Source organism: Cavia porcellus, unplaced genomic scaffold, assembly GCF_034190915.1.
Source record: "Cavia porcellus strain 051 isolate PalLab524CR breed Dunkin Hartley unplaced genomic scaffold, mCavPor4.1 scaffold_7, whole genome shotgun sequence".
NCBI lineage: Eukaryota > Metazoa > Chordata > Mammalia > Rodentia > Caviidae > Cavia > Cavia porcellus.
In genome coordinates this window covers 90,697,447-90,725,042 of record NW_026947490.1, presented here as the reverse complement: position 1 = coordinate 90,725,042, position 27,596 = coordinate 90,697,447, and positions in this window count along the sequence as shown.

The window sequence follows — 27,596 nt, the reverse complement described above, 5'->3', positions numbered from 1 at the left end:
GCACACTTAGTAGGAAAATGAATTATCAATACAATTAAATACCAAACAGGGAATGAGTGTTTAGAATAAACAGTAACATTTTCAAAATCAACTGTTGCTTACTAAAACTAAAACATAACAGGAATAAATTCTTATATGAACTATAATAAAAATACAAATAAAACTATCATAACTATGTTCTGTACTGGCATTGTCATACCTACGGCCGTGTTCACGTGTGCACACAGCATGTCTGTAATACAAGTGTTGCTTACACTGATGGACATTAGCCTTCTGTAGGATGTGGTGGTTGTTTTGTTTTGTTTTATTTTTGGGGGATGCTCTTGGCATCTTTGTGGTTCCTGTTTTTACTCAGAGGTTCTTGTCATGTTTTATCTATCTGTGCACCAGTCTGCTCCAGAATTCTTTTATAGATTTCTTTGAGCAGTTGCACATTTTTTCCCCTGTTGTAATTGATTCTACATCAGTTCTGGTCCCAGTTCTCTAGGAAGGTTTCTCCATCTTATTTTGTGCTTGTTATTTTCTTTGTAAATTACAAAACTATGTCTGATATGCTTAGGATCTAGTAAAACACAGCCATTGGCAAATGCATTGTATTTCATAGTTGCTGCATAAATCATCAACACGCACTCTACATTTTATTTTGTTGTAAAATGTGACCATTTCTGGCTTCATTTGCTTTAAAGATTGACTATCAATGATTTTTTGTTTGCTTGTATTTCGGGGGGGGGGGTTGTTTTGTTTTGTTTTGTTTTGTTTTGTTTGAAAGCCTTCACTATGTTGCCCAGGCTAGCCTGGAACTTACTATGTAGTACAATCTGACCTTCTGCCTCAGACAGGTAGATGCTGCGATTATAGGCACTATCACACTATCAATTTTGGGGTTTATTTTGTTTTGTTTGTTTGCATTTTGTATTTTTGAGACAGGGTCTCACTCCGTAGCCCAGGCTGGCTTTGAGCTCACAGGGCTCCCCCTGCTTCAGTCTCTCGTGTGCTGAAGTCACAGGACTGTGTCACCAGCTTGTCACCATCAGTGGTATCATCCTGGTGTAATGAAGACAGTATCAACACTGCCTAGTTTTTCTTCACCATAGAATATGCTCATTCAACACTGTCTTTCTGAAATCCTAGATTGCACTATACATTTCTCTGTTGTGAACTTATTATATTTTTTCTGCCTTGTTCTTGTGCTGGTCAGGAATTTTAGCAAATGTAATGTCAATGGGAACTAGTAAACCAAGTGTCACAGGAGACGTTTGGTTACTTTTTGCAGTAGGTGCAATAAGTCTGTTCACAAAGTCATCTGGCTTATTACTGCAAAAAGTGGACCTTGTGGCTGAGTTCCAGGATGAACTTCTAAATTCAAGGTGTAAAATGTCTTTGTATCTACCAGGACATATATTTTAATACCACATTTGGAAGGATTCAAAAAATTCAGCAACCATAAAATGCTGTAAGTTTTTCATCATGCCACATACTCAGACAGTCTATAAATGGCCTGACAATTTGAAACAAAGCTTTCATTAAAGTGCTGAAGAGCAGCCAAATTGTTGGATTTTTTTTTCTTTTTTGGTAGATCCTTTTGCCGTCAAAATGTAGGCAATTTTGAAGGAAATCAAATCTCCTGAATATCATTATTGTTCTAAAAATCTCAATGCCATATCTATTACTTCTCCATAAATCCTTTATATTCTGATGATTAGAATGCTAAAGTCCTATTGTTACAGGCAGCTGAGTTAGTTAAAAATATTACAGTGAGTCAGACAAGGCTGGGCCTTCAAAGGAGCCAGTACAGAGGTTCAGATACTCTACAACCTTGGAAGAGACAAACACCTCCCTCTGTGGGCCAGATCTCAAGACAAAAGGCAAAGCAAATATACCACATCCTAAGGACTGATAATCTAAACAATTCTCTGTCACCTTGAGGAAGTCAGTAGTCACCATCCCAACCCCCTGCAGGAAGAGTCACCTCTGTTAAGCATGCCCGTTTACTAAGTGACTCGCTTTCCCATTTGTTCCTGATTTAATCAATTTTATCTGAGCAGTTAATCTTACTGGTTAACCATAGGTTGGTTCCACCTTGTGCCTTCCTTGAAAGTTCCTAGGTTTTTCTCACCTTGGACCTATCTCACCTCCTGGTTTTACTCTATAAAAGTCCCTAGAAAAAACAGTCTTTAGCAACCTAATAGGGACCCCTCTGTTCAGACAAAAGCTTTCTTTCTCTCAATAAATATATTTTGCTCTTAACCTCCATTGTTCCTAGAATTCGTACTTCCCTTTAGAGAACACGAACTCATATGGGACATACAGTAGGTTGGGAGTTTCCTTCCCCTTGAGGCTTTTAGTTGAAACACTAAGTTGTGGTGGTAAATACATTTTGAGTATTGCTACTGATGCACATAGAATGTTTTACTTGTATTTAATTTTGTGTTTCAAAATACTTTGTAGCATATCACCCACTATAATTTCCAGCACTGAATCACAGTGTAATAATTCTGTGTAATAGGTTTCACCTGTGGCACTAATCTAATATTTTCTGACCAAGAGTTTAACATTGGATCATTCAGATATGAATGACTATTTTGTAGCATTGACTAGCCAAGTATTTAACTATGTTATTTTCTTCCTCAGATGAATCAAGTTCTTCATTCTGTGTTTCTCTCTCTGTTGTATCTTTCTTGTCTCACTGCCACAGCTTCTTTGGTTTACACAATCCGAGTTAGCATCAGCAGTGGCATCATCTGGTGATTCGCCTTCAACGATTTTCATGGAGCATTGTATTGCATCAGGCTAATTCTACACAACATATCAAACGAAAACACTTAGTAAAGCAACTTACAAAAACATAACACAGCGTAATGTGGGCAAATCTTACCTATTAACCTCTGGCACCTATTCAAATGCCATTCATTCTATCAAGTAAGTGAACACAAAGATTGTTTCCTGTATTCCCCGTACAGCTACTGAGATGTACAGATGGCTACTGTCACACTAAAGTACACATTTCCATTAGAAAAGTCTGGTATGGGCACCTGGTACCCACCTAAAAGGACCCTTAAAGTAAAGTACGTTCCCTCTGTAGAGGGCAAGAGGACCACTGTGAAAGAGGGGGGACAGTGGCCCCAAGGAAAACAGCTGCCACCTTTTCTATCCCTTGCTCCTCAGGCTGATGTTGATCTAGGCTGCTGGTCCAAGATTGCATAGTTCTTATGAGAACTGATAACACTTTCTGATAGGACACTGCTGCAGGGCTTGAGCACAGGTATCCTCCAGCACATGTGACCTGCCTGGGACCAATGGGTCACAACCACTTGCCCAGCAGTTTACCAGACCCTAATCTCCTCCCTCACACTTTCTATCCCTCTATGTGAGCTCAGTGTCAGGAAAAAAAAAAAAACTTATCAGAGAACAGGAGCCTGGGAATTCACAACGTTTTCTCATGTTTTTGGGAACAATTTCCTACTGTGTCCCACAGTATAATGTGGTGGGGAGAAGCTCATGGACTATTTTTTCGACCTTGTAAAAGAGGCCCACTGGTCTACTTTGTGTTTATCTTCCCTTTTCTTTCTTATTGTTTCTGTATTTGGTCATTCATTGTGGGTATGAGTCCATAAAGAACTGCTAGGCAGACAGTGATTAACCGAGTTACAAGGCAAGTCATTCAGGCTCCAAGTGTGTAACCCAAGGTTTAGTGTTCTCTCTCTCTCTCTCTCTCTCTCTCTCTCTCTCTCTCTCTCTCTCATGCTTTTGTTTTCCTCAGTATTTTTCTCAGCTTTCTCACTCTGTCAGAGGGCTGCTTGTAGTTAAAATCTCATCCACGTTTCTCCCCTAGCTGACCCTCTTTCTGTAGGTCTCCTTAGTGAGCTGCTTCTCTGGGCCTCATCTTACCCCACTCCATGTTTCTGCCATGCTTTTATTTCATCTTGTTAGTCACATGGTTCTGATACAAGGGAATGAAACTCCCAACCTACTAGAAGTTCGGTACAAGTTCATGTTCTCTAACACTGAAGAATGCATTTTAGGAGCAACTAAGGTTAAGAGCAGAATATATTTATTAAGAGAAAGCAAGCTTCTGTCTGAGAGAGACAGAAGGGGTTCCTAGTGGGTTGTCAAAGACTCTGTCTTTTCTAGGAGCTTTTATAGAGTAAACCACAAAGTGCAACATATCCAAGGTGAGGAAAAATGGGATCTCACAAGGCAGGACAGCACAGAACTGTGTCAACTAATAAGATTACTAGCTTAATTGCTGAGGTAAAACTGATGAAATTAGGATCAAATGGGAGGTGAGTCATGTAGCAGGCGGGCATGAACACAGAGCAGGTCTTTGCTCCTAAGGGGGTAGGTCAATGGCTCCTTCTGGCTTGCTGAAGGTGACCCATACTTATCTAGACTATCAATCCCTGGTGTTTATACTGTGGGTGTGGTTGCATTTGTCTTGCCTTTTGTCTTGAGATCTGGCCCTCAGCAGAGGTTTCTGTGTCCTCCAGAGCTACAGAATATCTGGCTTTCTCTTCTGGCTCCTTTGTGGGCTCAGCCCTGTCCACACTATTTCTAAGTAACTCAGCTGCCCTTGTAACAGTTCCACCATATTTGGAGGCTTTATTATTTATTTATTTATTTGTCTTTTTCCTTTTTATCGGTACTGGAGATCGAACTCACAACCACCTGCTTGCAAGGCAGGCGCTTATGCCGCTGAGCTAAATCCCCAGCCCCTATTTATTTATTTTTGTCAAGTGCGTTCATCCCTTGGCTCTATCTTTGCTGGTCTTTTGTTTGGCCACTTGCCTTATTCATGTGATTCCACCATGTTTATTTGCAATTGTCTTTTTTTTTTTTCAGTTGACCTCATGGACCCCAGAAAATCACCCTAAAGTCTCCATTTCTAATGATCTTCAGGCCTCCCCACTCTTCTTCTGAATTGTGTTAGATTCCTTCTTTTTTTTTCCAACAGGAATTTAGATAACTCAGAAACAGGCGTTTTGGAGCCAAGCAGAACAAGGGAACAGCCAGTAAAAATCAACTCAAGCAACTATGAATATGTAAAGCCAACTATCCGTTCTCTTTCTTCTCCTTTACACTTGCTTCTACTTTTGTTGTGATAACTGTGACTTCAAGTTCTGTCCCTGATTGAAATGATATGCAGTCTGTTCTCATCATGTGAGATCTTGCTTTTTTCAGTGGACAGGTATCCATGTACAGTATGATGTCATCCAGAGGTTCCACGAGGTACCAGTGAAGAAAATCATCACAGTTTGGAGAAGTTTATGAGGAAAAGCATCTACTTCTACTTAGACATGCCATGATGTTGAGTGTTTTATAGTTGGCCAAGAGGTACTGAGCTCCACAGTCTTTGCTGGAAGATGGGAGGCAGTCACATGGGAAAAGTCAAAGCTCAAAAGAAATTGGCAGATACTCCTGGTCCCCAAGGAGTTCAGATTTATGAGCAGATGCCCGATTATTCCTGGACAGGTCTAAGATTGGCCTAGAGAACGTCCTGTAAAGTTCCTCTGTGGGAACCAACCAACGGAAAAGCTCTATAAAGTTTCTGTGACCTAATTCCAATAAGTTTAGCCCTCTTAGTCATAGTCTGGGGCTCTCAGGCCAAGAGACCACAGGAAATGCTTCGTGAAGTCCGCACTAATGGGGGGGGGGTGTTGTAGGGCCATCAGGTTTCCCACAAGCCTTCTGCCCACAGAAGGACGCACCTTATCCATCCCACCTGACCTGACGCTGCTCTGTTTGTCTTTTCAGGAAGATAATCAGAAACACAAAGAGCAGCTGAGGAGATTTTCCAGGGATGAACTAGGGCAGTCAAAATATTCACCTCTCACTCCGATAAAGAGAACTAACACGTCCCAAGGCACTCTTTAATGTCCTGTTCATGGACATCTGCCTCCTGTGAAGAGCTCCGAGTGGCTCTGAATATCATGCATAATCAATTTTAATTCCATTGGCTTCCGTTTTAGCTTCTCTAAAAGTTCTTCTCTAGATCTATGACCATAATTGGGGTCAGAGCTTCTTTACTCCCGCTCTCACATGTCAATTAAAGTGTCAAATGTTCACACATGAGGTTTTAATTGTCCCATAGCATACTAATCTCTTATTAGGGAGCAATTTAATGTGCAAAACTGGGATTATCCTGTAATTACAGCAAAGGCAAAATAAATTTTAACCTATTTTTACAGTGCCTGGCCATGTTTCTCGGCACCTCTAAGGTTTCCTAAAGATGGCATTATTTTTAATCTTTTCTTGCTGCTGCCTACAGTCTCCGAATTTAGCCACTCTTGTGAACAAGTGATTTCAGGCAGGGTACCAGTGGTCAGCCCCCAAGACATGGAGATCATATGACTCACTGGTGGAAGTAGCTTTGTCTAAGGACGTCAAAATGCAGGTTATACAATTGTTAGTTCTCAACAGGTCATTGAAGTCAGACCCTTTCCCCACAGACACATCTGCTCAAAATGCAAACCTCATAACAATTACTCAAGCACTTCTAACAGGAAAAGGTAGAAAGCTAAATATTTACACAGACACCAGTGATGCTTCTCTAATGCTACTCATGGAGCTAACAGAAAAGAAAGGGGTTTACTGACTACTAAGAAATCATCTGTAACCCAAACAGAAAATCCTACAACTCCTCAAGGCAGTTGCCCTCATTCATTACGAGGAACCTCAAAGAGACATGTCTGAAGTCTCATCAGGAAATCAAAAAGATAATAGGTAAAAGGGCAGCCTTCCAGCTTCTCACAACACTAGCCCTATTCGCTGTCCAGAGGCACTAATGAACTGGTCCTTTCTCAAGAGATGCTGTGTCTTGGTTATTTTTCTCTCACTGCTGAGACAGAATAGCTAATGCCCAAAATTAAAAAGGGAAAGGTTTATTTAGCTCACAGTATGTAGTGGTTTCAGTTCATACTTGGCAGGCTCCGAGGCAGAGTGGCATGGCGCAGGGGCAGCAATTCATGATGGCAAAAGCAACTAAAGCAAAAAGGGAAAAGAGAGAACCATCCTCGTTCCCTCCAAGTCTACTCAGGCTACCGGCCCCAGGGAGGGTGTAGCAATCACGCCCATAATCCTATCACTGGACCATGATTCATTTACAAACTCTAAGAGTCCACACCCAGGACTGTATAAGGTATTAGGGAAACATCTAGACACAAACCATAACAAGGTAGAAATCTACAAAAAACCCTACGTGGGAAATTGGCACTCAGATTTTCATAAGAAAAGGACTAGTGGTGGCCACCCAAAAGTCGTATAAGATTTGCACGTTTTGTGCTTCCAATAACCTTGGGTTTCTCAGGCTTCTCTTTGTTAGAATCTGTACAGGACTGGTGAGTATAAAGTCAGCTCCACCTGAACTGTTTGAAGAAAAAGTCCATCAAAATGAAAAAGCTATTCATATGAGCCTCTGGAAGACCCCGAGTTCCTCTTCAAAATGCAAGACTTCAGCACTGCTGTGAGAACAGATAGCATCATTAATGACCCTGATTCACCACAGGTTAAATGGGCACCTGTGTACAGACTCCTGTTTATAGTTAGATCCACAGTGTGGGTAGTCTTATACATACTATGGCTCCTAGGCTTTCGGGAATTTGTCTCACACCTCTCTTTACCATAGTTTCTCCCACACAAGAAGCATGGAAACCTAACCTCCTATTATCATATTTGGATTCTAAGCTTTTTTTTGGTAAACAGGCTACTCCACAGTACCCCATGTACAGACACTAAGTCTTCTGTTACTGTCTTTCAACAGATTTTTCTTTTCAGTCCAGTTGGGAAGCCTCATCCTAAGGTAGTTGGAGAAGATGTAATCCCAAATAGGCAAAGCGTACAGCCCTTCTCAACCAGATGTAGCTATAGAAAAACAGAGATAGTTCCTTCCCCAGCAACTCGCATAGAATTATGGAAATTTATGTGTCTTTGTGGAGAGATGAGACAGGAGATGAGGGGTGCCAAAGCTGACTGGAAAAGTAGGCATAACTTTTTAATCATAGAGATCAAGACATGCATAGAAAAATAGTTCCCAAAAACCTGCACCTGGGATCAATAAGAAAATACTATCTTCAATAATCCGTGTGAGAACTCCAGCAGGTTTTTGTGAGGATGACACAGATCTGATGTCAGCGGAGGAGTATAGGACACAGAAGACAGTTGACATTTAACATTTGCTCACTGTCATCTTTCACAGACGTTCACTCTCATCCCGTACAGTGTACTTCTCTGCCTACTTTTAATTGGCCCACGCCTGCTCTCTAAAGCATGTTTCTTATCCTAATAAACGTAAAACCTTCTAACTTTTGCACTCATCTTTCCAATTCTTTGTTCAGCATGGAAGGAAACTGGAAAACACATCAGAAGGAGACCTCAGAACTGCAGAACTTGGTAAGGAAGAGGTAATTAAATAGTGGAGATAAGTTTGCATCTTTGGGGTCAGAATATTATCAAAATGCATGTTTGTACTCATCTCTTGAAAGATTGATTCTGTATGTCTCATCCAAGAAAAAAAAAAGAACATTACACCCAGCCTTTCAAGAATAAGGCTATAAAGAAATAATATGACTGAACTAGTATAGAGAAAGGGCGGATGAGATTTCCTAGATAGAGGCCATAATAAGCGTGGAAGTACAGTACCAGAGAATTAAAAATAAATCCCACACTCAATGTGCTTATCACAAAGACAAACCTTTATCTTAATCATTGAAAAAGTTATTGAAAGGCTTTAAAGCAAAATTAAAGCACGCATACTTATAGGCTCTTGAAAGATCACTATGACTATTACCTCAAAGAAGAACCTGAAAATAGACTAGAGATTGTTGAAATGCAACTTGATACTGTAAACAGAGGTTAAAATGCATGAAATTTTGAAAAAAGTTGGACGAAGTTATAGTAATGTAGTTTAGTTATGTGAGCGGGCGGTCAGAGAAGCCAATAAGGTCAAATAAAACAAAATAAGATGGTTCACCAATTAAGAGCTAATTCAAGCAACTACGCCAAACTTATAGATGGAATTATAAACACATGCAGACTAAAATAGTCAAATAAAAATAGCATGACAGACTCTTGTCTCTAGGAAGAGCACTCTTACTCAGGGAGTGCTAAATAAATTAAAGGTCTCAGATCCTCCCTGCCCCTGGCCCCCAGATTTCAAACATGACCTGGAGAGACAAATGTAAAATAATCAGTTTTCTTTTGAAATCCTTTGAACTTAAGTTCCTTCTCATGCTCTGCTTATGCATATAAGATCTGGAAAAGGACCTCCGATTGGATTTTCACTCCAAATCAACTCCAGAGAGACGCCTACCATGAATTTCCTCTTATTATTTCTAACAAAATCCTCACATTGTCCTCCCTTGTTTCTGGACATCATTCTTCTTAGTTCAGTGAACCGTGAGCTCCATTTATATGATTATTTTTACAGTAACAAAATGATTAAAAGTTGATATAATTGAATAAAAGAAATACACTGAATTCCATAATAATATTTAAAAAGAAAGATTACTATTTCTAGTAATATGGAAGAACAAAAGTTGTATTTTCATATGGCGCCTTTAGAAAAAAAATGGCAGGCAAGGTTTATATGCTTGAGATTGTATTCAGAGGTAGAATTGTAACCTAGAAAGAAAATAAGTATACAGGAAAGGGAGCTGGGACATCCCTAAAAGAAAACGCATGTATGGTTTTTTGTGGTTGTGTCAATAAATGTGTGGAGAGGAGACTATTTATTTTTTCATTTTTGTGCTGTATGGCAGTCAAACGGTCGTGACAGAGCAGAGGCAAAGTGGAGCTTCTTTATACACTGATACATTCACGCTTCATGTGAAAAAAAAAATCCCTTACACTAACATTTTGAATTAATGAGAGATACAACAAATGAACTCGAAACCAATATTAAAATTGGGTAATCACAAGTAGAAACAGATTAGAACTTCCATTATTGTGGAGAGAATATAGACACACATAGAGGACATCAAGACAACCTCATAAAGATGTCATATTTTGGGTACATTTTCATGATGCCAACTATCTCACAGGCATTCAGGAAGTCAAATTAAATATTTAGATTTGTTTGAATATTTGCCCATATTTGTACTGCATTATTAAATGCTTAAAGAAAGCTTATCTTAAAATTGTGTCACCATCAATTTTTGAATGTTCTGTCTTTTTTTTAAGAAAATGGTGTGTTTGGCAGAGGTGAGTATTTATCGTGGTGAACAGCCATCAAGGACTGAAACTAAATAAATTGATATTTCAGTTTGCCAAGCGATGCAAACGGGGCCTACGCCTACTGTCCTGTCGTAATTATTAACAGCACACCACGCACTCTCAGCTGTCTCTTAGGCTGGATGAAAAGCAAGCATTAAAGCAGGAGGGTCGCCAGCAAACAGACAGCATTAGCCTAATAAACCAGTCAGAGACGGACACAGCATAACGTCAGAATAGAAAGTAATTAGAATGTAGAAACCTAAACTGGGAAAGAACAACACAGTTTCCAGAAGTCTGTTTGGAGATGACGCCATCTCATTTATCGGAAATCCAAAAGACCTCAAAAAGAGAAAAACTGACAAAACGCTACACTAATTTGATAAATGTACAAGATACAAAATCAGCATGCAAAACTTTGAGTTTCTACACATTAATGATCAACTTTCTCAAGGATATTAAGAAATACTTACAAAAGTAAACAATCAAATATTTAGGAGAAAAGTTGTTAAGGAGGTAAAAAATTATATGCTGGAATCTGGAAAACAGGAAAGAATTTAAACAGTAAATCAACATATGGAAAGACATTACAGACTGAAGATTTAATATTTTTTAAAATGTCCATAATATCCAAAGAGAAATATAGATTCTATGTATTATTTTTAAATTATCCAGGATATTTTTAGTGTATATACAAAAGAAAATATGTGAAACACAAAGCAATATTTAAAAACATTAAATCTGGAGAAAGAGTAAAGATGAGTCATCATTCCCTGTTTTCAAAATACATAACAAAGATACAACAAAAAGATGACAAAAAGAAATAAAGATGAACAGATTAGTGGATTAGAACAGAAACCCCAGATGTAAACTCAAGAGTCCGATGATACTCAATGCAGAAAAACATCTATTCTTCAATCATTAAAAATATGCATGGAAAAGAGTTAAACTGGACCTTTTTATACATCAAATACAAGTCAGTTAAAGATAAGGAGAAGACTTACGTCTAACAATTGAAAGTATAAACCCCTTAGAAGAACACAGAGAGATTCCTGGGGTTCCTCCAGACAATGATTTAATGTGTATTACTCCAAAAGCACAGGTAAGGAAACCAAAATAAACAAATAAGATTATATCAAATTAAAAAGCTTCTGCACAGCAAAGCAAACAGTAGAGCAAAAGCCCACCTTATCTAATGGGCACAGTGTCTGCAAAACATGCTTCTCACAGACCTTAATATTTAAAATATATAAAAAATTACTATAAATGAAAATTAAAAGATTAACCATGCATTTAAAGTGGGCACGTAACTTGAATAGACATCTTTTCAAAGAATTATACATAACTAAATATATTAAAATCATTTCCCAGGTCATTACTCATCAAAGAAATCCAAATCTAAGGTTTTGTGCCACACACGTCAAGGTGGCTCTTACCAATAAACAAAACAGAACCAACAACAGATGTTAATGAGCATAGAAAGCAATTAAAAACCTTGAACACTCCCAGTGAGACTTCAAAGTGGGGCAATCATCATTATGGGAAACAAGATGGAGTTCCTGCAAAAAAAAAGAACACCTTTCAGTCACTCAATTCTACTTTTGTGTATTTATTTAGACCAAAAAATCAAATTCTATATCATAATGATTAACATTGGCCTGCTCATTTAACACGCTTCACGAGATATGGAATTAACTTAGGAACCAATGTTCATTATTAGCAGACAAATGGATGGAGGCCACACGGTACGGACATGCAACAGAATACTATTCTGCCTTTAAGGAAACAAATCCTGCAGTAGGTAACACAAATAAATGCTGAAAACCTAATATTAAATGAAACACTCTAGCCACAGGAAGATGAATTCTATGTTATTTCATTTAGGTGACACATTTAAAACATAAAACATAAAGTTCATAAAACTCATAAAATCAAAATAGAGTAGTCATTCCTGGGGCCTGAGTACAGAAAATCTGGGTGTACATCTTCAGCTGTGTATGATAAATAAACTCGAGGGGTTTGTTATCCAATGTGACATAAGAGTTGGTTAAGTTGAAAAGCTAATTATAGTAAATATAGTGTCATGAATGTCCCTTAAGCCATCCCATGTCACTTCAGAAGCATTGAGCCACACTGTGCTCGCCACCCGGGGAAGCAGTTCTGAAATCCCTTTGATGAGTCCCTTTAACAGGGTGATGAAATCTACAATGAGAGCTACTACTGCGACCCGCCCAGTGGAAAGGGAGCTTGTCAGAACGTACAGTGCGGCATACTCACCTTATTGACCAGATCGGACACCGTCCAGCTTCTGGCTCTTCCCTAAAGTCAAGATGACCAGCGGGAACTTTGTGCTAGCTATGACAGGACCACTAGAGACACTAATGAAATGAGAATCACTTCAGAAAGTGGCCAGAACAATGGGGCCATGGTTCAAAGTGAGAGGAGACTATTCTGAACAAACACCCTGCCCAGATTAGTGACAATGTGTCTTCTGTTGTGCATTTTAATTTAAACATTCACTCTCAATTTTAAGTGCATTTCATATAGATTACAGCTTCTTTCAGTAAATGTGATGGCAGCCAAATGTCATACTCACAGGATGGTATGAGTGCATCTAATCATGACAGCTAGAAATAGGAAATGGAAAATGTCAGGAGAAATTTCCTAGGGAAGGTGACATTTATGTGCAATAAAGAATTAGAATGCTGAATTGGAGCTGATAACATAAAATAAGAAAATGTGTGTACACAGATACTTTTTAAAAAGCAGTTAAACATGACCAAAGTTTACATTTGAAAATGCAGTAGCAAACTTTTTTGGCTTATTTTTCAATTTTTTTATGTTTTTTTTTAATTTAGTTGTCATTTGATTTATGTAATCCCTGAGAGTAGTGGCTATATTTCTTAAGATAATTAACAATTTGTCTTCCTATGTTGTGAAACATTTACCTGGGGACATGGCTAGTTGGATTGTATCCTTGATTTCACTTTTAGTAAAACAAAGATTTATTTTACTTTTTTAATGTCAGAAAAAGTTACACCTCCATGCAATAGTAAATCATGTTCTATGACAGCCTCTCTGGTGCTATGAATCCCTGCTCCCCATTTTGAATATCAGGGCAAAAACTATCGGTAGTTTATCTGCATCAGTGTGTGGCAGCCTCACCAAGTTAAAAATGGTCACAAAGCCCAGGACAGCAGGGTACCTACAGCTTCCTTGGCACCCTTGAAATGTGGGAGGGATCCAGAACTTTGTAAAAGCTCAATCCGGGTCAAAGATAGCTAAAAAAACAAGCTGTAAGGGACAGAGCTTTTCTTAAATCCTGCTGAGGAAAAACATAAGTTACAGCAAGAAGGTAGGAATGTTTGTTGCACCTACAATGGATGAGATGGGACCAAGCGATCAATAAAGGATCATAGCATCTTGCCAAGCAAAGGGAACAAACAGATTTACCAGCCTGAGACTTCTTATAGGCTACCTTTTTAAGGAAAAGGAGAAACAAACCATCTTGTCCAAAGATCAGAAGAAACAGAGATGGCAGGGGAAGACACAAGTTTCTGCCACTGAAGCATTGTAACAACTTCCCCAACAGCTCAGGACTGACTTGGGGAAACAAAACAGCAGAAATTGAAACTGTATCTAATGGAGATAAAGTTACTATACACTTAAAATATAGGTACACACTAGCCAAAACAATCATTCATTCTTTTTTTGTACATGAGTACTGTCACTATCTGTACAGTGCTGCTGGGTTTACTGAGGATTGTGACACAGAGACATTTGTTAGCTCCCAGGACCTGAAGTGTTCAGGAGAACCTTGAGCACATGCCCGCCTCACGGTGGTCAGGACTGGCTGTCACCTGTGTTCCTAAGTGTAATAGCTGTTCACTTTGGTTATCTGCTTTTTTTTTTTTTTTTTTTTTTGGCAGTGAATCAACTGCAATGGAAAGCAAGGATTTGGCTTTCAAAGTATCCCCAGGGCAGGAAGTAGATGTGACTCAGAATCAGAGGATGGTCTTTATAGAATCCATTCACGTACCACATGATACACAATTGTCTGCATGCATATTCCTCTATAGTAGGGACTCTCTCAATATTTTTTCACCACAGTTCAAACATATTTGAGTTTCACGAAGTCAGAGACACTTTTTAGGAGAAACAGTTGGGAAGATGGTATGATCTGAGGACCACTGAAAGAAGTTGTTTAATGTTTTATTTGTATCTTGCCCTAAACATGAAGGTCATATTTTCATTTCTTTTTTCCATTTTATCTTACGGTTTTTAGTTGGATTTAATATGATTTGTTTTCTAGAATATACTAAATTTTTTAGATCAATTACATTAATATATTTTTTTCAGTGCCAAGGAATGAAATCAGGACCTCAAATATACTAAGTGCTGTACCTCAGCCTATTTTTAAACTTTTATTTTAAGACAAATTTTCACTAAATTACCCAAGCTAGTCATAAACCTGCAGTTCTCCTGCCTCAGCCTTCTGAGTAGCTGGGGTTACAGAATGTGTGCCACCATGCCCAGTTACACATGCATTCTTAATAAGGACTTTTCATTATATAAAATTCACTATTAAAAATGATATTCTGGGGGAATTTGTTATTTGGTGATAATTAGTTTTGTAGATACTAATGTGTTTCAGTATCTCACAACAAATAAAGCCATATTTAACAATTTCCCAAAAAACTGACTTTTCCTTTGTACTTACCTGTTTGAAGACTGCTAAAATTGAAAGCATTTGTCAAACTTATAGGCCAATAATTACTCTTGCAGAATTAAAACTGAAAGAAAGAAAGAAAGAAAGAAAGAAAGAAAGAAAGAGAGAAAGGAGAAAACATGTTTCTAACAAATGACTTAAACACTCGTAAAATATTTTCTCAAAAAATTTGTAGACTTTAGTTTCCTTCACTTTACTCTCCTTTATTTTAATTACTCTATATTAAATTTCTAAATTTAAAGGAAAGTTGTTTTTAATACTTTATGTTTATTTGTAAATCAGTCTTTTTCCTTTTGCTTACAAGACAGAATCCAGGCTCCTGATGTTACAAACAGCTCCTGTGTTCTCAGTCAAGCAGACAGATTGGACTTTATCGCAGATCAACCAGTAATTGAAAGCTATTTGCACTTCACACCAGAGAAGCCAAGTTTGTGATCACCGTAGCAGCTCAGATTAAGCAACAGACCTTCACTAAAAAAGAATTAACCTGACAAATAGACATTTATTCAAAAGCACAGTTTGTACAATTCTTTTTCTCCTTAGAGAAGTCTTAGCCTTTTAAAAGATGACCCTAATGTCTGCGTGAAAACACACTGTCCCCAGCAGCCACTCTGATGCTCTGTATGACTTTAACCACACACACACACACACACACACACACACACACACACACACACACGCGAGTCCTCCCCAAGACCTTTCTACTATGAAAGTATTTTCTTCCTTTTCTTTCATGACGTTTTATATTTTTCAACTGCAGTGAAACCATGCATTTAGTTTAAATCTTCATTTCTTTTTTCAATTGCTTAAAAGAAGTACTTATTTTTAAGTTCAAGAAAGAATTTATCATCAAAGCTTTCACTGGATAGCTTGGCCTATGTTGACTGTAGCTCTTATGCTCATGTTTATAAGGATCAGCCAACAGCACTCTATTGAATTTAGAGCCACAACATTTAAATTTTTCATGCTTAATATGACTTTACTTATCTTAGAATGTTATATATATATATATATGTTATGGATTAAGAACTGGTGGTCAACTTAACGCCAGCTGGATTACATCAGCAGGCATTGAGCGAAGATGCTCCACCTGAGGAAAGTTGCCAGGATAAATAGGTGGAGAAGGGAGGTGTTGTGGGTTGAGGCGTTAAGGCGGCATTGTGGGGTCTCCTGTGAGTTGCTGTCTGAGCTGTTGGTTCTCCTGGAGAACAGCTTTGTTCCTCACATCGAGCATGGCTTCCTGGCTCCGGAGGGGAAGACCTGTGCTGCTTGGTCTCCAGGATGAACTCGTCACACTGCTTCCTGGCATGTACCCGACTGTGCTTGTCATCAGAGGAGCTCAGGGCCTCTGTGTTGCTGAGGATGGCTGTGGTGCCTTTCAGGACAGCCCTAGTCTTTGTTGTGAGTGTGGTTTCTTGGCTCCAGCATAGAACCCTCATCCCACTAGCACAGCTCCTTCATCCTGCTGGCATGGACTTTCTGGCTTCCACCGCTGACCCCTGGGTCTTCCTGGCATGAATCCATAAAAGAGACTGGCGTGAGTCCTTTTTGTGGGCTCTGGACCTCCAGTTGGACTCATGGGAGGCACTGTCCTGAGCTCTGGCTTTTTATCATGGACTCATGTGGGACATTGCCGTGGGGTTTAGGCTCTTGACTAAATAATCTATGTCTTTGGTGTTGCGAATAGATTTCCTACATTTTCCTGTGTTAACTCCCGGTGACCATTATAAAAATAACATTATAAACTCCATGTTTTGATCCTAATTGTTCTCTGTGTACAACCCCTAACTACAACAATATATTAAGAATTAATGTAGAAACAACAAATATCTTTTTAGGTGCTAGTATTTTGTTAACAAATGCTCTTTAATCACGTGAAATGGATTAACATCTAATATAATTTGTAAGGTTTACCGGAAAATGCACATCTGTTGTGTTAAAAAAGTACATTTATGTTTTGTGAAGAAAAATGTTTCAGTTCAACATTTTTAAGGATTTATATAGTACAATATTTTGTTTAAATATTTATATGTCCTAAATCTTCTCTTCTTACCTGATGATTCTGAAAAGTGACTAGTATGAAAAAAATCTAATTTTTTAATTGAATATTAGAATTTGAACATTGGCTGCAAATTAGGCTTGACATGTAATGGATGCTGCTAACACCTGGAGGATTAATTTATTGCCTTTTAAAAATTAAACAGCTTGTAATCTGCAATATAAAGAATATAACTTTGTTCTTAAAAGAAAAAAATGGTCACATCTTTTCAAAGCAACAACTATACCTGACCTACTCTACATTATCTGCAATCATTGTATCAAGAGCTTCAGACTATTGCATGACTTAATTTTTATCAAACTATTTAACTATGTTTTATTTAGTATTAAATAGGTGAGGAAGTATTTTAATGTCCCTTGTGAACAATGGTTGAAGTCAGATAATAGTGAAGCCAAATTTTTTCCAGACTGCCGACTATCATAATTTCTGCTTCCTGTAGAAAAGTTAACTCATTTATCTATGTCAGTACATATCCAAACAGTCTACTAGTAATAATCGTATCAACAAAGTAGATATAATGTGTGTATATAAGAAGGTAGACTGGAAAAAAACATGTTTACTAGATTGCCAATTTTTTTTCTCTTAAATTTTTCGATGAGACATAAAACCTTCACATGGGATGTACTTTATTTTTCTTAGCATGTTGTTTCTAGTTTTCAAATATTTCCAGTTTTTGTGTTACAGAATTTTCAAATGCAGTGTTCATTATAAAAACTAAAGCAGGAGTTAGAATAACATAAGAAAAATGGGTATTGGGATGTTAGAGATTCTAGTTTTTACAATCATACATTAAAATACATAAACAATTATATTTAATTAAATTTTCTTTTAGGATATATATTTAAAATAACTATCTTAACTTTGAAATTATTTGACACGATTATCTTAACTTTGTCTATAAAATGTGGCACAGGAATGTATTTATACAAATTACTTGAAATTTTATTTTAAAATTCTGGTTATTGAGATCTACATAGTATTGACTGACCACAAATTTGAACTCATAGGTCAGAAATTTCCAGCTTAACAAGTTTCCTGAGTAGTTTTTATACAGATAAATGTGTGTAAAAATTGATTTCTTAATAAAGTATGTTTATATTATTTTATATAATGCACCTTGAGAATATACTATTAAGTGAAATAAATCATACTTAATGTGTGAGTATCGCATTGCTTCTCTGGCATATAATAAGGAAAGAAGTGTGCAGAGGTATTGTGAAAAAGGACGGCACGTGCAAAAGACGGGAGCTAGAGAGGAGGGAAGGGGGACGACCCAGACTCTAGTGAAATAAATCTGACATTTGTACTTAAGTGTCAAAATATGTGTGCATACATTAGTTCATATTCTACATAGTCTAAACTTAATTAATAAAACTATAAATATATTACTTGAGGATCTGTGTATATATTTGGACTTACTTTATCTTATTCTATTTTTCTATTATATCTCTCTGAATTAAATGAATAAATAAATCTTTAGGTGCATTCTTTCCCTTTTATTACATTTACTTAAAAATAAGATTGACAAAGTTTCCTTTTTTGTTATTATTCTAGTTGCTCCATTACTTGGAATGTTTAGCTTTAATTCTTCTCAAAGAGCATGGATTGATGTGCAGTAAATGAATGTCATCTGAACTCACCTTCAAGTACATCAAAATGCATCTCCAGAGAGAGCTAAAGTAATTAACTGACTTTAGTAGACAGTGAGGGAAAATTCCGGAGAACACAAACAATTTCAGAGTTATTCTCAGACCCAGACTTTATAGATTTTTGAGTAATCTGCATCAGTAGGAAGCAATCTTTTGGGGAAAATAAGCAATGTCATTAAAATGTATGTGCAAGTGCTACTCTATAGTCCTTTGAGTGAGCTAGAAAGGAAATATCCCTTCCTTTTGTTCATTAATTCTTTTTTAATGCATTATACATTATTTCCCTATTCAAATTCATTTCACACTTTTGGTACAAAAATTATTTTTCAGTTTAAATCTAATTGGTGAAGGATCAAACAATGTTCTCCGAAAGAGATGCTGTGAGAAACCAAACAATGGGAGGGCTCTCGGAGGGGAGAAGCACCTCGAGGAAAGGGAAGCAACAAGCCGTAGAGCACACTCTGAAATACATTCAGGGAGTGTGAGCCTCGCGAGGTCTGTGTGGTGGAGAGCAAGACTGAGGTAGGTCAGCAGATGAAATCCGGACACTACGGAGGAAAGGAAGTTACGCGTGTGTGTGCGTGTGTGTGCGTGTGTGTGTGTGTGTGTGTGTGTGTGTGTGCGTGTGTATGTGTATGTGTGTGTGCGTGCGTGTGTGTGTGTGTGTGTGTGTGTGTGTGGTTTAAATCAGTTTATCATGTAGATTTAGTGAAGAGATTAAAATGGGGACTTGAACTGTTCAAACTGGCATTTTAGAAAAACCACATTGGTTAGTTAGGAGAACAGTTTTACTTACTGTTAGAGATAGCAACTGTTAGAAATAACAACTTCCTTTTTTTCTAAGACATATGTTGTAGCCAGGGATTGTGCAGAGAGCAATTAGAATCAGGACATGGAGTTTATCTGATTATTTTTATAATAGTCACTGGGAGTTAACACAAGAAAATGCAGGAAATCTGTGTGCAACACCAAAAACATAGAATATTTAGTCAAGGGCCTATATCCCACAGCAATGTCCCACATGAGTCCAGATGAAAACCCAGAGCTCATGACAGTGCCTCCCACGAGTCCAACTGGAGGTCCAGAGCCCACAAGAAGGATTCACGCCAGTCTCTTTTACGGATCCGTGCTGGGAAGGCCCAAAGGTCAGTGGTGGAAGCCAGAAAGTCCATGCCAGCAGGATGAAGGAGCTGTGCTAGTGGGATGAGGGTTCTACACTGGAGCCGAGAAGTCACACTCACAACAAAGACCAGGGTTGTCCTGAAAGGCACCACAGCCATCCCCAGGACAGAGACTCTGGGCTCCTCCAATGACAAGCACAGTCGAATACCTGCCAGGAAGCCAGCATGAGGAGTTCATCCTGGAGACCAAGCACCACACTTCTTCCCCTCCGAAGCCAGGAAGCAATGCTCCATGTGAGGACCAGAGCTTCTCCAGGAGAACCCACAGCTCAGACAGCAACTTGTAGGAGAACTCATAATGCCTCAATGCCTCAATGCATTAATGCCTCAACAGAATAAGACATTAACGCCTTCCTTCTCCACCTCTCTATTTTTGCTGGCAACTTTCCTCAGGTGGGGCATCTACACTCAGTGCTGTGCTGATGTAATCCAGCTGACGTTAAGTTGACCACCAGTTCTTAATCCATAGCAACATATTTACTTCTTTGCCTAAGGCATTGAGTGAAAAATCTCAAAGTATCATTTTTATTTTCTATAATATTTATGCTATGCTATAATGATGATGAAGTGTAATAAATATAATTTAAAAGCTTTCTTGGTACGATTGACATAAAATATACTGCACTTGTTAAAAAAGTGCAGATTTATAAACTTGGACATAGATATACACGTGTAAAAACCAGAGCACAAAGCAAATAGTGAACGTAACCATCAACTTGGGAATGTGTTCTCCTGTAGCATGGTGACGTCAGGTACCCTGCTTGACCATGAGAGGGAAACATTCAGCCTTTGACTGCTCAGCAAAGTGGCTGTTTTCATATTGTTTTTCATTGACAACTTAATTACTTTGAAGAAGTTCATTTCCATCCATAGTTTGGGAAAAATTTTAAATAAAAATTAGACGTTTGAACAAATTTTTAGTTTATTTTCTATTGTTTTACTGATTTCACTCTGATATTTGTAAATTCTTTCACTCTACTTTGTTCTTGCTCTGTTTGCTCTTTTCTTTCTCATTTTGTAAGAAAGAAACCCAGGTGATAGATTTGAAATGCATTCTTTTAAAAAGGCATTTCAATTACAAATTTATTTCTGTTTGACTTAAACCGCACCATACAAATGCTGATGCATTATATTTCTTTTTTTTTCACTCGGTTCAAAATATTTTTTAATTTTTCTTTTGATTTCTACTGGGACTTAAATTATTCGAAAGCATTGTTTTTTATCAAATATTTAAACACTGCACGAACATTGTTATTGATCAATAGTTCAAATTCATTGTCGGTAAGGAACATATTTATCTTCATTTGCACACTTTTTAATTGAATGAGACATTTTGTGACCCAGGATGTGATCAATCTTGGTAAATATTCTATGTGTACTTGAAAATGTGTTCTGCTAGTGTCAGCTAAAGTGTTTTATGCTTGTTAATTAGGCAAAGTGGATTGAGGATGTTCAAGTTTTCTGAGTGTTTTTTGATTTTCTGTCAATTATTGAGAAAGCAGTGTTACAATTTCTAACTATAATTGGAAATTTATCTATCCTACTAGAATTTGCCTAATTTATTCTTAAACTGGATGCAAAAATGTTCAGCATCTCTACATCAGCTTGATGAAATGGTGGCTTTATTATCATGAAATAAACCTCTTAATCATGCTGTACTTTATAAGCCATTTGTGCCTTTTATAGAGACTTGATCTTTCTTTTGATGAATGTTAGCATGTCATTTTGTTGTGTGTGTTCTTATACAGTTGATGGATTTTGATATCTATATATAAAGTGGTTTTCTTGCAAGTAGCAAAGACCCAGTTCCTTTTTCTTGGCTTTTTGGTCCATAGTGACATACTCGTCCTTTGAATTAGAGTATTCCAACCATCACATTAATGGGGTTGTCTATTTTACTTGACTTTATATCTGCTCTCTTGCTATTTATTTTCTTTTTGACACAGTTTTCTACTTGTTTCTCTTCTGATACTTTTAGATAAATTAAGCAATCAATGAGTTCACTACAACTACTTTGATGCTTAATAATTATTGTTTTTATTTTACAGTCATGGCTCTTTAACACTGTATGTTTTCAGAATATCGTATTCTGCATTCAAGTGATATTATACTACTTAATGTATATTATAATAACCCAAACTGTTTACCTCTATTTGTTTTCCACGAGGCTCTGTGGTATTGATCTCATGCATTTTATTCCAAGTGTAGTCATATTCATTTAAATTTGAACAAGTAACTATCATTCAAAAATTTAAGATATAAAATATCTTTATAGTTTTCCATGTAAATATGACATTTTTAATGTTCTTTACTTCATTTTTTAAATCCAACTTTCCTTCTCAAATCTGTCTCTTTCCTTCTCATGATTCTGTTTAATTATTTTTAAAGTATATATATGTCATGACCCGAAAGTAGCATTGTCTCTCTTATATTTGGAAGATTTTTCACTAAGTAAAAATATTAAAAGTCGATCGATGTTTCCTTTTCTTAGAACTTTAAAGATGTGACTTCTCTATGTTTGAGCTAAATTTGTTTCTGGAGACATCAGCTGGGTAAGATTTCTAGAGGAGTCACCTGAATTTTGCTTCTCCTTTGTTATTTCTTACACTTTTAAGATTTTGTTTCTATTATTATTTTGAAGAAATTTGATTATAATGTGTCTTGATATAATTCTATTTATGCATGTATATCTGTATTTATTTATTTATTTATATTTGCTTTTGCAACTCAGCGAGCTGCTTAAATCTATGTGTTTAGAGTCTGCATTCAGTTTGCCAAATTTCCAGCCCTTGTTTCTTCAGGTACCACACTTGGGCCTCTCTGATCAAGGATACCACTCACACACTTAATTTTTCAGCTTAACTGAAGCTTCACAATCAGTTCCACAGTCTATTGCTGTCTACTTTATGTGTCTTCCCCATGTCTTATTTCTAAATTTTTCTTAGTATGTCTTCATAATGCATAGTAAATACACTTGTGGTGTGCTGACACATGTCACATTTTAATTGTTTGTACTCCCTCCCCCCATACTGCTGTTTCTCTGCCTCCATCTCAGCATCTTCCAAACTGCAAACGTTGTATATCACTGTTTCCTTTCTACTATCATATATATATATATATATATATATACATATATATAAACCATATTTATCCATTCACCAGCTGATGAAAAGATAAGCCACTTGTACAATTCAATGATTTTGATTGTACTACTATAAATGTGGCTATGATGTACTGCTGTCCTATAACATCTTTAACTCTTTTCAAAAGACAGCAAGAAGGGATACAGAATGGAATTTTTTTTCTTTTTTTTTCTTTTTTTAAGCTTTTTGGACTCTTCAAACTGACTTCTGTACTTTCTGTGCTTTCGTTTCAAAAATAGTATAATGATTCATTTCAAGTTCATTGCTATGAAATATCTAATGTATCATAAATTCTCTCTAATGTATTTTATCTGAAAACTTTGTAATTTTCATATTTATAAATGTATTTCTATGTGTGTTTCATGTTTCTGCTAGAAATCTTCACATTTTCATCCACCATCTTGGATATAATGGTACACAATCATTAAAAAATTTTTATTAAATCTCCTTGAGGATTTTTATCTTCTGTGTCACTTGCAGCTCAGTTTCTATTTGTTTTTCTTTATACTTGGGTTGTATTTTTTTCAGTCTTTCTATATATATATTGTGACTATTATTTAGATCCTAGATATTATGAATTTTACTTGAATTTTTTGGGACTGTTTTTTAACATTTGTTTTGAGATATTATTAAGATATTTGAAAATAATGTGATGAGTTATATATTTTATTTTTTCAGGTGAAAACACAGCTTTAATGTTCTACGATTAAATTCTTCCCACTACTGAGAAAGACCCTTATTAATAGATAGAACCTGCTCAACAGAATAACAAAGATAATATTTATACAAAGCATATTTGATGATTGGTGGGTCACATGTGGTTTCTGTCACATATTATTGTTTATATATTATTTATATAATTATTTCCATTGGCTTTATGTGTACAAACAGTGTAGCTCAAAGTCTTTACCAAAATAGATCCCAGGTTATAATTGACTTACAGGTACTTGTTGCCAAAGCGCTCTAAGCAATTGCCTGAATTACAAAGTCTGCCACATAAGCTGTTAGAATCAGACATTTTTTTCCCTGCTGGTGTGAATTTCATGCATTTTTCCCCTGTAATTACTCTGGTTAGTTCCTTCTTTCTCCTCATTTGATTCCTTTACACAAATTTGATCAGTTCTCAGGTGACTATAAAGTAGGACTTCTTTAGATGGCTAACACTCCATATTCATGCAGATTTTGTCTTTCTAGACATCTTTCTTGGCAATGTCAGGTATTTTTAGATCCTCAGATTCCAAACCATACCCTCAACTCACAAACAGCAAGTTGGTTGAATAAAAGGATTCATTCTCAGGCTTTACAGTTATTATCTCCTTTTTAAAGTTTTCAATGTCATTGTTTCAAAATACTTTGCTTTCAAACATTTGTTAATGTTAAAGGCTTTTAAAAAACTGATCCCTGTTATTTCATTTTGTCTAGAAGTTGCAGTGCAATGTGTAGGTCAAAATATTAATAAATGAATTTACACAAATATACATACTCATCTAAATTCAGCCTAAATTAAGATATAGAATATTCTATTAATTAAGTAATTTATTTGTAATTCAAGCTAATCAATCACCTCCATGAGAAAGATAGTGTCCATCTGTGTTATTTGGTAAACAAATTTGTCCATTTTGCTACATGTTGTATTTCAGCCTATGGCTATGACAGCAGGGGCTTTAGACATTTATTTTAAACTTTGAGTTTTAATCCCTTACAATTTATTTATTTTATGGTTTAAATTGTTGCAGCCCTGCTGTATTTTAGGGCTGTGTGCGGCGGCTATCAGCTCAAAGTTTCCCTGTAACACTCCTTACATGACTTTGATCTTTGTTTTTGCTTTCCACCTTCTGGTGCTTTATGGTCTTTTGGGATTCATCATGAGGATTCCATGACACAGGTGTAGAACGAGTCACTTCTTCAAAATACCTGATCACTTCATTTAAAATGGTAATAAAACCATTATCTACCCTCGATGGGTATCACTGCTTCTAGGCATTTTAGCTAACAGATCAAGGCAATGTGTGTCACCTGCATGAGTACACGGCTCTGTGACTGTATCTGTATGACTCCTCTGCACAAACCATGCTAGATGTGAAGTGATAATGTTTCCAATCCTAATTCATTGCTATTTCGATCATTACGGCTTTCCTGTCCTCTGTAAAATCCATACCATTTGTGATCAATTTGACATTTACTATCTACGCACAGTCAGCTAATTGATCGATTTTAATAAACATGAATAGCAGATAATTAACTCACACACTGATGGTGCTCCTAAAGATAAAATTTATCATTTTACTAATTAGAATACAATGCTGATGTTCAATTCCTTTTTGTTATTCTAATAAAAGAATGGACAAATTTTCCCTACTGCAAGCAAAGTTATTTCATACATTTGCAACAGAATATATTCTCACTGCCTGTATTCCACTGGGATCCTGAAGTTATAAAAGGGTTATTTTTAAATCTGTGTGTGTATTGAAGCTAATTATGGTGTGAAGTTCTCGGAGCTTTATCAGATGGCAAGTGTCGCAGTGGATGCGCCACGTGTGATGCAGATCAGCTTCACCACTTTTGAGAATTCCTCCAGGTTTCAGCTGTTTAATTTTTTCTATTTCCAACCCCTTGACAACCACAGATCTGATAGTAAATTCTAATTTTACTTTTTCCAATATGTAATATTGATGATATATAGTTGTATGAAAATGTCACATATTATTTGTGTGTATGTTCTGTTATCAAAGGAAATCGTGGCTTCTTACAGTTTTGTGATTATAAATATTAGTGTGTAGATTTTTATGTGATCGTATTCTTATGTGGCTTAAGGTAAAGATTTAAGAGCATAGTGCTGAATTGTATGATAAGATAATGTTTTTCTTCATAAGAAACTGCTGAAACAGCTTCCTAAGTAATTCCGTAAATTATCCTTTGTGCGTGTTTGAAGTTTTATCTTTTGCATAATTTTGTGTACCATTCACAACGAATGAAAGTGTCTGTTGCTTTTTTGAGTTCACCAAAAATGTCAGGAGACTGAGGCAGGAGGATTTGTGTGAGTTCCAGGCTAGCCCAGGCGACAAAGTGAGTTCATGGCCTGCCTGAACTGCGTAGTGAAACCCTGCCTCAAAGACAGACAGGCTGGGGATTTAGCTCAGCGGCACAAGTGCCTGCCTTGCAAGCAGGCAGTCGTGAGTTCAATCCCTGGTACCGATAAAAACGAAAAAGACAGACAGAAAGAAAGAAAAAAAGAAGAAAAGAAAGAAAGAAAAAAGGAGAGAGGCAGAGAAAGAGAAAAACATTACCAAACACGAATGACTTTTGATAATTACAGAATTACAAAGAAACCAATACAAATCAAATATGTGCTTTTTGGTGTAGTTTCTTTAGTTTCTCTGCTTCTGAGTTTTTAAAATGTTTTTCCACCTATCAAGAGCCTACCTTAAACCACTTTACTCCCTTCCAGATTATGAACCGTCTCACCTGTATGTTCTATTGGTGAATGTTTCAGTTCTATTTTTGGACTCTCCCAAGTAAAGTCATATAAATTTATTCAACTATTTCTTTTAACACATGTTTTATAATTTTAATCCTTTTCTACTAATATGTGGATTTTCTGTGCAGCCATTGATGTGTTTAAACATTTGCCAAACAGTCCATTACAGCATAGCATCCTCTTTTTTTCTACCAAAACTTTTGAGTGTGAGCCGCCCAAAAACTGTGGTAATAGCATTCATTTATTTCTGTTCTATTTTATTTTTTAAATTGCAATCAGTGCAATAGTGATGCATTGATTTCTAATTCCTAGGTTATGTCATCTTTTCATTAGCCACTTGCAAGTTTGAATTATATAGTAATTATTCAGTACCCTTATCCACTTTAGTATCTAATTTTAGTATTGATCCCCTAACCTCTTTGCAAGTATTACATTCAAAAAGTTGAATTAGAATTATACATTCTGTATATTTCCCAATATTTTGATTGGCTTCCAATTGTTAATAATGTCTTTTTAAAATCATGAAATAATTTTAATTTCTTACATCAAAATTTCCTTTTATATTTAGTATTGTGTATATTGGTGATGACTCATTTATTCTCATGTTTTCTTACGATTCTCAAGGTTTTATTTAATGTACAGATCCTATTGCAACTACTTATGGAATGATATGACGTTCAAGTGATTCTCATTCTTTTGTGTAAAGGTATTTTTCTCACACATTGAATTAACACAGTTAGTTGATTTTAAAATTCAGTTGCATGCCAGGGATATAGCACAGCAGTCAATGCATGCCTGGCTAGTGTGAGGTCCTGATTTTGATTCTTGGTACCTAAAAAACTCAAAAACCATAAACAAAACAAACAAGCAAAACCAGTCAGTCACAGGTCCAGTTAGCAACTTATTTCTGCTCAATTAATTATTGCAGGTATATTTTACATCTTAAAAATTGGTATTGTAAGTCCTCCATTTTTGGCATGAAATCACTCATTATGTTCCTAAGCTATTTGATATAAATTATAGTGATAAATTGTCTTCTGATCATAATATTGGTAATCTGTATTCTTTCCCTTTCATGATGTCTTGCTAGAAATTAATTAATATTTTTTAAATTTTCAAAGAACCGTTAATTGACTTTGAATATATTTCCTAAT